This window comes from Schistocerca gregaria, chromosome 4, assembly GCF_023897955.1.
Source record: "Schistocerca gregaria isolate iqSchGreg1 chromosome 4, iqSchGreg1.2, whole genome shotgun sequence".
Taxonomy (NCBI): domain Eukaryota; kingdom Metazoa; phylum Arthropoda; class Insecta; order Orthoptera; family Acrididae; genus Schistocerca; species Schistocerca gregaria.
In genome coordinates, this window is record NC_064923.1 from 14,082,478 (window position 1) to 14,094,879 (window position 12,402).

Genomic DNA, 12,402 nt, shown 5'->3' on the forward strand with positions numbered 1-12,402 from the left:
ACCGTGTGGCCTAATGGATAAGGCGTCGGACTTCGTATCCGAAGATTGCGTGTTTGATTCCTCTTTCGGTCGTGTTTTTCCAGATCTGAAAAAGAAACATACCGTTTTAGTGTAGCACTTGAGCAGTACGAAACCGTGTGAATGTTGCTGTTGACCATTTTCTGCTTGGAGATGCTCTTCAGCTTAAAACACGCACAACAAGACCGGTGTTAACTAGCGAATTGGTTTGCATATTGCCGTCGCCGCGTGTTTTTGACTGGCACTTGCACATCTAAAATAACGTCGGAAAGTAACTCGTTCGGCTTATGAGTCACATCAAGTATGTGTGTTAATTTTGACGAAACTAGCTCTGCAGGTTGTCATGCAATTCTGTTACCTCTCAGAAATGATTATGAAATAAAAGTGAACTACGTGACGAGTGTGACGTTAGGAAAACATTAGGCAACATGGGGAGGTTCTGTATGGGACCAATCAACCCAAACGAGTACTGTGTGACGTGCTAACCGGCATATACTCACCGAGGCAGCGCGGCTAGCTCAGTCGGTAGAACATAAGGCTGTTAATCCCAGGGTCGTGGGTTCGAGCCCCACGTGGGGAGGAACGGAATTTTGTTCCTCTGCAGATGTAACTTACCGTTTTTCTGATTAACGTGATGTAATGGAAATAGCAACTTTAAACTTTGCCTACGTCTCCGTCAGTCGCTACGAAACTGTATTTGAAGGTGAAGGTGATTTTGTAGACATGTGTGAAAGACATGTTCTGAAATGCAAGTGGTGTTATTTGGAGAGCACTTCGTTTACGTGTCAGATGTGTAGCCAAGCAGTAATGGGTCGCCATAGCTGCAAATATTAGACGGTAATATGAAGTGTTGTCAGCTGAAGTCTGATGATCCAGACGACCGTAAGGATGAAGTACGCAAAAGTACCGCTAGGCCGCGCCTCTTTAGCTCAGTGGCAGAGCACTGGTCTAGTAAACCAGGGGTCGTGAGTTCGATCCTCACAGGAGGCAGACGAATTTTGGATATCAGTTGCGCGTCGTGGCCTTATAGCAAACAGTATCTGGTATGACTAACAATTAGCGAGAGGCGTTTTATTAAGAATTACTCTCAGATGTGATTAAGGCGAATGGCGCAGATAAAGCATTTGCCAAAGCGGTACAGCGTAAGGTGGGATGGGACAGTCTGAAATATATTTTATAGATGTATTTCTCACATATCTCAGAGCCTTCCGTCGTCGTCGTCGTCGTCGTCGTCGTCGTCGTCGTCGCCACTTCTGCAGAAGTAGCAAATGGACATCGTAGCAAATGCGGCAAGGGACGCCCTGCCTTACATTTCCGAATGCACAAAGTGTGTGGTTTAGTTTCCCAGTCTATATTTGGTAGGTCTCGTAGCAGGTTGAATGTATCAAATGGGTGGGAAAGAGCAAGGGGCAGCGTCTGTGTAGAACGAAAACACAACTCCTCAGTGGTGTGAGCGTTTTGAGATGAGTCGTATATAAGTTCCACTTGTTTGTCAGTGACCGTGTGGCCTAATGGATAAGGCGTCGGACTTCGTATCCGAAGATTGCGTGTTTGATTCCTCTCTCGGTCGTGTTTTTCCAGATCTGAAAAAGAAACATACCGTTTTAGTGTAGCACTTGAGCAGTACGAAACCGTGTGAATGTTGCTGTTGACCATTTTCTGCTTGGAGATGCTCTTCAGCTTAAAACACGCACAACAAGACCGGTGTTAACTAGCGAATTGGTTTGCATATTGCCGTCGCCGCGTGTTTTTGACTGGCACTTGCACATCTAAAATAACGTCGGAAAGTAACTCGTTCGGCTTATGAGTCACATCAAGTATGTGTGTTAATTTTGACGAAACTAGCTCTGCAGGTTGTCATGCAATTCTGTTACCTCTCAGAAATGATTATGAAATAAAAGTGAACTACGTGACGAGTGTGACGTTAGGAAAACATTAGGCAACATGGGGAGGTTCTGTATGGGACCAATCAACCCAAACGAGTACTGTGTGATGTGCTAACCGGCATATACTCACCGAGGCAGCGCGGCTAGCTCAGTCGGTAGAACATAAGGCTGTTAATCCCAGGGTCGTGGGTTCGAGCCCCACGTGGGGAGGAACGGAATTTTGTTCCTCTGCAGATGTAACTTACCGTTTTTCTGATTAACGTGATGTAATGGAAATAGCAACTTTAAACTTTGCCTACGTCTCCGTCAGTCGCTACGAACTGTATTTGAAGGTGAAGGTGATTTTGTAGACATGTGTGAAAGACATGTTCTGAAATGCAAGTGGTGTTATTTGGAGAGCACTTCCTTTACGTGTCAGATGTGTAGGCAAGCAGTAATGGGTCGCCATAGCTGCAAATATTAGACGGTAATATGAAGTGTTGTCAGCTGAAGTCTGATGATCCAGACGACCGTAAGGATGAAGTACGCAAAAGTACCGCTAGGCCGCGCCTCTTTAGCTCAGTGGCAGAGCACTGGTCTAGTAAACCAGGGGTCGTGAGTTCGATCCTCACAGGAGGCAGACGAATTTTGGATATCAGTTGCGCGTCGTGGCCTTATAGCAAACAGTATCTGGGATGACTAACAATTAGCGAGAGGCGTTTTATTAAGAATTACTCTCAGATGTGATTAAGGCGAATGGCGCAGATAAAGCATTTGCCAAAGCGGTACAGCATAAGGTGGGATGGCACAGTCTGAAATATATTTTATAGATGTATTTCTCACATATCTCAGAGCCTTCCGTGGTTGTCGTCGTCGTCGTCGTCGTCGTCGTCGCCGCCGCCACTTCTGCAGAAGTAGCAAATGGACATCGTAGCAAATGCGGCGAGGGACGCCCTGCCTTACATTTCCGAATGCACAAAGTGTGTGGTTTAGTTTCCCAGTCTATATTTGGTAGGTCTCGTAGCAGGTTGAATGTATCAAATGGGTGGGAAAGAGCAAGGGGCAGCGTCTGTGTAGAACGAAAACACAACTCCTCAGTGGTGTGAGCGTTTTGAGATGAGTCGTATATAAGTTCCACTTGTTTGTCAGTGACCGTGTGGCCTAATGGATAAGGCGTCGGACTTCGTATCCGAAGATTGCGTGTTTGATTCCTCTTTCGGTCGTGTTTTTCCAGATCTGAAAAAGAAACATACCGTTTTAGTGTAGCACTTGAGCAGTACGAAACCGTGTGAATGTTGCTGTTGACCATTTTCTGCTTGGAGATGCTCTTCAGCTTAAAACACGCACAACAAGACCGGTGTTAACTAGCGAATTGGTTTGCATATTGCCGTCGCCGCGTGTTTTTGACTGGCACTTGCACATCTAAAATAACGTCGGAAAGTAACTCGTTCGGCTTATGAGTCACATCAAGTATGTGTGTTAATTTTGACGAAACTAGCTCTGCAGGTTGTCATGCAATTCTGTTACCTCTCAGAAATGATTATGAAATAAAAGTGAACTACGTGACGAGTGTGACGTTAGGAAAACATTAGGCAACATGGGGAGGTTCTGTATGGGACCAATCAACCCAAACGAGTACTGTGTGACGTGCTAACCGGCATATACTCACCGAGGCAGCGCGGCTAGCTCAGTCGGTAGAACATAAGGCTGTTAATCCCAGGGTCGTGGGTTCGAGCCCCACGTGGGGAGGAACGGAATTTTGTTCCTCTGCAGATGTAACTTACCGTTTTTCTGATTAACGTGATGTAATGGAAATAGCAACTTTAAACTTTGCCTACGTCTCCGTCAGTCGCTACGAAACTGTATTTGAAGGTGAAGGTGATTTTGTAGACATGTGTGAAAGACATGTTCTGAAATGCAAGTGGTGTTATTTGGAGAGCACTTCGTTTACGTGTCAGATGTGTAGCCAAGCAGTAATGGGTCGCCATAGCTGCAAATATTAGACGGTAATATGAAGTGTTGTCAGCTGAAGTCTGATGATCCAGACGACCGTAAGGATGAAGTACGCAAAAGTACCGCTAGGCCGCGCCTCTTTAGCTCAGTGGCAGAGCACTGGTCTAGTAAACCAGGGGTCGTGAGTTCGATCCTCACAGGAGGCAGACGAATTTTGGATATCAGTTGCGCGTCGTGGCCTTATAGCAAACAGTATCTGGTATGACTAACAATTAGCGAGAGGCGTTTTATTAAGAATTACTCTCAGATGTGATTAAGGCGAATGGCGCAGATAAAGCATTTGCCAAAGCGGTACAGCGTAAGGTGGGATGGGACAGTGTGAAATATATTTTATAGATGTATTTCTCACATATCTCAGAGCCTTCCGTCGTCGTCGTCGTCGTCGTCGTCGTCGTCGTCGTCGTCGTCGTCGCCACTTCTGCAGAAGTAGCAAATGGACATCGTAGCAAATGCGGCAAGGGACGCCCTGCCTTACATTTCCGAATGCACAAAGTGTGTGGTTTAGTTTCCCAGTCTATATTTGGTAGGTCTCGTAGCAGGTTGAATGTATCAAATGGGTGGGAAAGAGCAAGGGGCAGCGTCTGTGTAGAACGAAAACACAACTCCTCAGTGGTGTGAGCGTTTTGAGATGAGTCGTATATAAGTTCCACTTGTTTGTCAGTGACCGTGTGGCCTAATGGATAAGGCGTCGGACTTCGTATCCGAAGATTGCGTGTTTGATTCCTCTCTCGGTCGTGTTTTTCCAGATCTGAAAAAGAAACATACCGTTTTAGTGTAGCACTTGAGCAGTACGAAACCGTGTGAATGTTGCTGTTGACCATTTTCTGCTTGGAGATGCTCTTCAGCTTAAAACACGCACAACAAGACCGGTGTTAACTAGCGAATTGGTTTGCATATTGCCGTCGCCGCGTGTTTTTGACTGGCACTTGCACATCTAAAATAACGTCGGAAAGTAACTCGTTCGGCTTATGAGTCACATCAAGTATGTGTGTTAATTTTGACGAAACTAGCTCTGCAGGTTGTCATGCAATTCTGTTACCTCTCAGAAATGATTATGAAATAAAAGTGAACTACGTGACGAGTGTGACGTTAGGAAAACATTAGGCAACATGGGGAGGTTCTGTATGGGACCAATCAACCCAAACGAGTACTGTGTGACGTGCTAACCGGCATATACTCACCGAGGCAGCGCGGCTAGCTCAGTCGGTAGAACATAAGGCTGTTAATCCCAGGGTCGTGGGTTCGAGCCCCACGTGGGGAGGAACGGAATTTTGTTCCTCTGCAGATGTAACTTACCGTTTTTCTGATTAACGTGATGTAATGGAAATAGCAACTTTAAACTTTGCCTACGTCTCCGTCAGTCGCTACGAAACTGTATTTGAAGGTGAAGGTGATTTTGTAGACATGTGTGAAAGACATGTTCTGAAATGCAAGTGGTGTTATTTGGAGAGCACTTCGTTTACGTGTCAGATGTGTAGCCAAGCAGTAATGGGTCGCCATAGCTGCAAATATTAGACGGTAATATGAAGTGTTGTCAGCTGAAGTCTGATGATCCAGACGACCGTAAGGATCAAGTACGCAAAAGTACCGCTAGGCCGCGCCTCTTTAGCTCAGTGGCAGAGCACTGGTCTAGTAAACCAGGGGTCGTGAGTTCGATCCTCACAGGAGGCAGACGAATTTTGGATATCAGTTGCGCGTCGTGGCCTTATAGCAAACAGTATCTGGTATGACTAACAATTAGCGAGAGGCGTTTTATTAAGAATTACTCTCAGATGTGATTAAGGCGAATGGCGCAGATAAAGCATTTGCCAAAGCGGTACAGCGTAAGGTGGGATGGGACAGTGTGAAATATATTTTATAGATGTATTTCTCACATATCTCAGAGCCTTCCGTCGTCGTCGTCGTCGTCGTCGTCGTCGTCGTCGTCGTCGTCGTCGCCACTTCTGCAGAAGTAGCAAATGGACATCGTAGCAAATGCGGCAAGGGACGCCCTGCCTTACATTTCCGAATGCACAAAGTGTGTGGTTTAGTTTCCCAGTCTATATTTGGTAGGTCTCGTAGCAGGTTGAATGTATCAAATGGGTGGGAAAGAGCAAGGGGCAGCGTCTGTGTAGAACGAAAACACAACTCCTCAGTGGTGTGAGCGTTTTGAGATGAGTCGTATATAAGTTCCACTTGTTTGTCAGTGACCGTGTGGCCTAATGGATAAGGCGTCGGACTTCGTATCCGAAGATTGCGTGTTTGATTCCTCTCTCGGTCGTGTTTTTCCAGATCTGAAAAAGAAACATACCGTTTTAGTGTAGCACTTGAGCAGTACGAAACCGTGTGAATGTTGCTGTTGACCATTTTCTGCTTGGAGATGCTCTTCAGCTTAAAACACGCACAACAAGACCGGTGTTAACTAGCGAATTGGTTTGCATATTGCCGTCGCCGCGTGTTTTTGACTGGCACTTGCACATCTAAAATAACGTCGGAAAGTAACTCGTTCGGCTTATGAGTCAAACACGCGATCTAGTGTAATTTTGACGAAACTAGCTCTGCAGGTTGTCATGCAATTCTGTTACCTCTCAGAAATGATTATGAAATAAAAGTGAACTACGTGACGAGTGTGACGTTAGGAAAACATTAGGCAACATGGGGAGGTTCTGTATGGGACCAATCAACCCAAACGAGTACTGTGTGACGTGCTAACCGGCATATACTCACCGAGGCAGCGCGGCTAGCTCAGTCAGTAGAACATAAGGCTGTTAATCCCAGGGTCGTGGGTTCGAGCCCCACGTGGGGAGGAACGGAATTTTGTTCCTCTGCAGATGTAACTTACCGTTTTTCTGATTAACGTGATGTAATGGAAATAGCAACTTTAAACTTTGCCTACGTCTCCGTCAGTCGCTACGAACTGTATTTGAAGGTGAAGGTGATTTTGTAGACATGTGTGAAAGACATGTTCTGAAATGCAAGTGGTGTTATTTGGAGAGCACTTCCTTTACGTGTCAGATGTGTAGGCAAGCAGTAATGGGTCGCCATAGCTGCAAATATTAGACGGTAATATGAAGTGTTGTCAGCTGAAGTCTGATGATCCAGACGACCGTAAGGATGAAGTACGCAAAAGTACCGCTAGGCCGCGCCTCTTTAGCTCAGTGGCAGAGCACTGGTCTAGTAAACCAGGGGTCGTGAGTTCGATCCTCACAGGAGGCAGACGAATTTTGGATATCAGTTGCGCGTCGTGGCCTTATAGCAAACAGTATCTGGGATGACTAACAATTAGCGAGAGGCGTTTTATTAAGAATTACTCTCAGATGTGATTAAGGCGAATGGCGCAGATAAAGCATTTGCCAAAGCGGTACAGCATAAGGTGGGATGGCACAGTCTGAAATATATTTTATAGATGTATTTCTCACATATCTCAGAGCCTTCCGTGGTTGTCGTCGTCGTCGTCGTCGTCGTCGTCGTCGCCACTTCTGCAGAAGTAGCAAATGGACATCGTAGCAAATGCGGCGAGGGACGCCCTGCCTTACATTTCCGAATGCACAAAGTGTGTGGTTTAGTTTCCCAGTCTATATTTGGTAGGTCTCGTAGCAGGTTGAATGTATCAAATGGGTGGGAAAGAGCAAGGGGCAGCGTCTGTGTAGAACGAAAACACAACTCCTCAGTGGTGTGAGCGTTTTGAGATGAGTCGTATATAAGTTCCACTTGTTTGTCAGTGACCGTGTGGCCTAATGGATAAGGCGTCGGACTTCGTATCCGAAGATTGCGTGTTTGATTCCTCTCTCGGTCGTGTTTTTCCAGATCTGAAAAAGAAACATACCGTTTTAGTGTAGCACTTGAGCAGTACGAAACCGTGTGAATGTTGCTGTTGACCATTTTCTGCTTGGAGATGCTCTTCAGCTTAAAACACGCACAACAAGACCGGTGTTAACTAGCGAATTGGTTTGCATATTGCCGTCGCCGCGTGTTTTTGACTGGCACTTGCACATCTAAAATAACGTCGGAAAGTAACTCGTTCGGCTTATGAGTCACATCAAGTATGTGTGTTAATTTTGACGAAACTAGCTCTGCAGGTTGTCATGCAATTCTGTTACCTCTCAGAAATGATTATGAAATAAAAGTGAACTACGTGACGAGTGTGACGTTAGGAAAACATTAGGCAACATGGGGAGGTTCTGTATGGGACCAATCAACCCAAACGAGTACTGTGTGACGTGCTAACCGGCATATACTCACCGAGGCAGCGCGGCTAGCTCAGTCGGTAGAACATAAGGCTGTTAATCCCAGGGTCGTGGGTTCGAGCCCCACGTGGGGAGGAACGGAATTTTGTTCCTCTGCAGATGTAACTTACCGTTTTTCTGATTAACGTGATGTAATGGAAATAGCAACTTTAAACTTTGCCTACGTCTCCGTCAGTCGCTACGAACTGTATTTGAAGGTGAAGGTGATTTTGTAGACATGTGTGAAAGACATGTTCTGAAATGCAAGTGGTGTTATTTGGAGAGCACTTCCTTTACGTGTCAGATGTGTAGGCAAGCAGTAATGGGTCGCCATAGCTGCAAATATTAGACGGTAATATGAAGTGTTGTCAGCTGAAGTCTGATGATCCAGACGACCGTAAGGATGAAGTACGCAAAAGTACCGCTAGGCCGCGCCTCTTTAGCTCAGTGGCAGAGCACTGGTCTAGTAAACCAGGGGTCGTGAGTTCGATCCTCACAGGAGGCAGACGAATTTTGGATATCAGTTGCGCGTCGTGGCCTTATAGCAAACAGTATCTGGGATGACTAACAATTAGCGAGAGGCGTTTTATTAAGAATTACTCTCAGATGTGATTAAGGCGAATGGCGCAGATAAAGCATTTGCCAAAGCGGTACAGCATAAGGTGGGATGGCACAGTCTGAAATATATTTTATAGATGTATTTCTCACATATCTCAGAGCCTTCCGTGGTTGTCGTCGTCGTCGTCGTCGTCGTCGTCGTCGTCGTCGTCGCCACTTCTGCAGAAGTAGCAAATGGACATCGTAGCAAATGCGGCGAGGGACGCCCTGCCTTACATTTCCGAATGCACAAAGTGTGTGGTTTAGTTTCCCAGTCTATATTTGGTAGGTCTCGTAGCAGGTTGAATGTATCAAATGGGTGGGAAAGAGCAAGGGGCAGCGTCTGTGTAGAACGAAAACACAACTCCTCAGTGGTGTGAGCGTTTTGAGATGAGTCGTATATAAGTTCCACTTGTTTGTCAGTGACCGTGTGGCCTAATGGATAAGGCGTCGGACTTCGTATCCGAAGATTGCGTGTTTGTTTCCTCTCTCGGTCGTGTTTTTCCAGATCTGAAAAAGAAACATACCGTTTTAGTGTAGCACTTGAGCAGTACGAAACCGTGTGAATGTTGCTGTTGACCATTTTCTGCTTGGAGATGCTCTTCAGCTTAAAACACGCACAACAAGACCGGTGTTAACTAGCGAATTGGTTTGCATATTGCCGTCGCCGCGTGTTTTTGACTGGCACTTGCACATCTAAAATAACGTCGGAAAGTAACTCGTTCGGCTTATGAGTCACATCAAGTATGTGTGTTAATTTTGACGAAACTAGCTCTGCAGGTTGTCATGCAATTCTGTTACCTCTCAGAAATGATTATGAAATAAAAGTGAACTACGTGACGAGTGTGACGTTAGGAAAACATTAGGCAACATGGGGAGGTTCTGTATGGGACCAATCAACCCAAACGAGTACTGTGTGACGTGCTAACCGGCATATACTCACCGAGGCAGCGCGGCTAGCTCAGTCGGTAGAACATAAGGCTGTTAATCCCAGGGTCGTGGGTTCGAGCCCCACGTGGGGAGGAACGGAATTTTGTTCCTCTGCAGATGTAACTTACCGTTTTTCTGATTAACGTGATGTAATGGAAATAGCAACTTTAAACTTTGCCTACGTCTCCGTCAGTCGCTACGAAACTGTATTTGAAGGTGAAGGTGATTTTGTAGACATGTGTGAAAGACATGTTCTGAAATGCAAGTGGTGTTATTTGGAGAGCACTTCCTTTACGTGTCAGATGTGTAGGCAAGCAGTAATGGGTCGCCATAGCTGCAAATACTAGACGGTAATATGAAGTGTTGTCAGCTGAAGTCTGATGATCCAGACGACCGTAAGGATAAAGTACGCAAAAGTACCGCTAGGCCGCGCCTATTTAGCTCAGTGGCAGAGCACTGGTCTAGTAAACCAGGGGTCGTGAGTTCTATCCTCACCGGAGGCAGACGAATTTTGGATATCAGTTGCGCGTCGTGGCCTTATAGCAAACAGTATCTGGGATGACTAACAATTAGCGAGAGGCGTTTTATTAAGAATTACTCTCAGATGTGATTAAGGCGAATGGCGCAGATAAAGCATTTGCCAAAGCGGTACAGCATAAGGTGGGATGGGACAGTCTGAAATGTATTTGATAGATGTATTTCTCACATATCTCAGAGCCTTCCGCGGTTGTCGTCGTCGTAGTCGTCGTCGTCGTCGTCGTCGTCGTCGCCGCCACTTCTGCAGAAGTAGCAAATGGACATCGTAGCAAATGCGGCGAGGGACGCCCTGCCTTACATTTCCGAATGCACAAAGTGTGTGGTTTAGTTTCCCAGTCTATATTTGGTAGGTCTCGTAGCAGGTTGAATGTATCAAATGGGTGGGAAAGAGCAAGGGGCAGCGTCTGTGTAGAACGAAAACACAACTCCTCAGTGGTGTGAGCGTTTTGAGATGAGTCGTATATAAGTTCCACTTGTTTGTCAGTGACCGTGTGGCCTAATGGATAAGGCGTCGGACTTCGTATCCGAAGATTGCGTGTTTGATTCCTCTCTCGGTCGTGTTTTTCCAGATCTGAAAAAGAAACATACCGTTTTAGTGTAGCACTTGAGCAGTACGAAACCGTGTGAATGTTGCTGTTGACCATTTTCTGCTTGGAGATGCTCTTCAGCTTAAAACACGCACAACAAGACCGGTGTTAACTAGCGAATTGGTTTGCATATTGCCGTCGCCGCGTGTTTTTGACTGGCACTTGCACATCTAAAATAACGTCGGAAAGTAACTCGTTCGGCTTATGAGTCACATCAAGTATGTGTGTTAATTTTGACGAAACTAGCTCTGCAGGTTGTCATGCAATTCTGTTACCTCTCAGAAATGATTATGAAATAAAAGTGAACTACGTGACGAGTGTGACGTTAGGAAAACATTAGGCAACATGGGGAGGTTCTGTATGGGACCAATCAACCCAAACGAGTACTGTGTGACGTGCTAACCGGCATATACTCACCGAGGCAGCGCGGCTAGCTCAGTCGGTAGAACATAAGGCTGTTAATCCCAGGGTCGTGGGTTCGAGCCCACCGTGGGGAGGAACGGAATTTTGTTCCTCTGCAGATGTAACTTACCGTTTTTCTGATTAACGTGATGTAATGGAAATAGCAACTTTAAACTTTGCCTACGTCTCCGTCAGTCGCTACGAAACTGTATTTGAAGGTGAAGGTGATTTTGTAGACATGTGTGAAAGACATGTTCTGAAATGCAAGTGGTGTTATTTGGAGAGCACTTCCTTTACGTGTCAGATGTGTAGGCAAGCAGTAATGGGTCGCCATAGCTGCAAATACTAGACGGTAATATGAAGTGTTGTCAGCTGAAGTCTGATGATCCAGACGACCGTAAGGATAAAGTACGCAAAAGTACCGCTAGGCCGCGCCTATTTAGCTCAGTGGCAGAGCACTGGTCTAGTAAACCAGGGGTCGTGAGTTCTATCCTCACCGGAGGCAGACGAATTTTGGATATCAGTTGCGCGTCGTGGCCTTATAGCAAACAGTATCTGGGATGACTAACAATTAGCGAGAGGCGTTTTATTAAGAATTACTCTCAGATGTGATTAAGGCGAATGGCGCAGATAAAGCATTTGCCAAAGCGGTACAGCATAAGGTGGGATGGGACAGTCTGAAATGTATTTGATAGATGTATTTCTCACATATCTCAGAGCCTTCCGCGGTTGTCGTCGTCGTCGTCGTCGTCGTCGTCGTCGTCGCCGCCACTTCTGCAGAAGTAGCAAATGGACATCGTAGCAAATGCGGCGAGGGACGCCCTGCCTTACATTTCCGAATGCACAAAGTGTGTGGTTTAGTTTCCCAGTCTATATTTGGTAGGTCTCGTAGCAGGTTGAATGTATCAAATGGGTGGGAAAGAGCAAGGGGCAGCGTCTGTGTAGAACGAAAACACAACTCCTCAGTGGTGTGAGCGTTTTGAGATGAGTCGTATATAAGTTCCACTTGTTTGTCAGTGACCGTGTGGCCTAATGGATAAGGCGTCGGACTTCGTATCCGAAGATTGCGTGTTTGATTCCTCTTTCGGTCGTGTTTTTCCAGATCTGAAAAAGAAACATACCGTTTTAGTGTAGCACTTGAGCAGTACGAAACCGTGTGAATGTTGCTGTTGACCATTTTCTGCTTGGAGATGCTCTTCAGCTTAAAACACGCACAACAAGACCGGTGTTAACTAGCGAATTGGTTTG

The 12,402-nt window shown here is 46.0% G+C and overlaps 6 non-coding genes across 6 annotated transcripts; all 6 read left to right on the forward strand.

The window, feature by feature from the left end:
• Positions 1–936: 936 nt before the first annotated feature.
• Trnat-agu (transfer RNA threonine (anticodon AGU)) lies at positions 937–1,008 on the forward strand. Its single transcript has one exon. It is a non-coding gene; the product is annotated as a tRNA-Thr (tRNA).
• Positions 1,009–2,451: 1,443 nt separating this feature from the next.
• Positions 2,452–2,523, forward strand: Trnat-agu (transfer RNA threonine (anticodon AGU)). Its single transcript has one exon. It is a non-coding gene; the product is annotated as a tRNA-Thr (tRNA).
• A 1,447-nt stretch (positions 2,524–3,970) lies between these two features.
• On the forward strand, positions 3,971–4,042 carry Trnat-agu (transfer RNA threonine (anticodon AGU)). The gene has a single exon. It is a non-coding gene; the product is annotated as a tRNA-Thr (tRNA).
• A 1,453-nt stretch (positions 4,043–5,495) lies between these two features.
• Trnat-agu (transfer RNA threonine (anticodon AGU)) lies at positions 5,496–5,567 on the forward strand. Its single transcript has one exon. It is a non-coding gene; the product is annotated as a tRNA-Thr (tRNA).
• A 1,452-nt stretch (positions 5,568–7,019) lies between these two features.
• On the forward strand, positions 7,020–7,091 carry Trnat-agu (transfer RNA threonine (anticodon AGU)). Its single transcript has one exon. It is a non-coding gene; the product is annotated as a tRNA-Thr (tRNA).
• A 1,443-nt stretch (positions 7,092–8,534) lies between these two features.
• On the forward strand, positions 8,535–8,606 carry Trnat-agu (transfer RNA threonine (anticodon AGU)). The gene has a single exon. It is a non-coding gene; the product is annotated as a tRNA-Thr (tRNA).
• Positions 8,607–12,402: the final 3,796 nt, after the last annotated feature.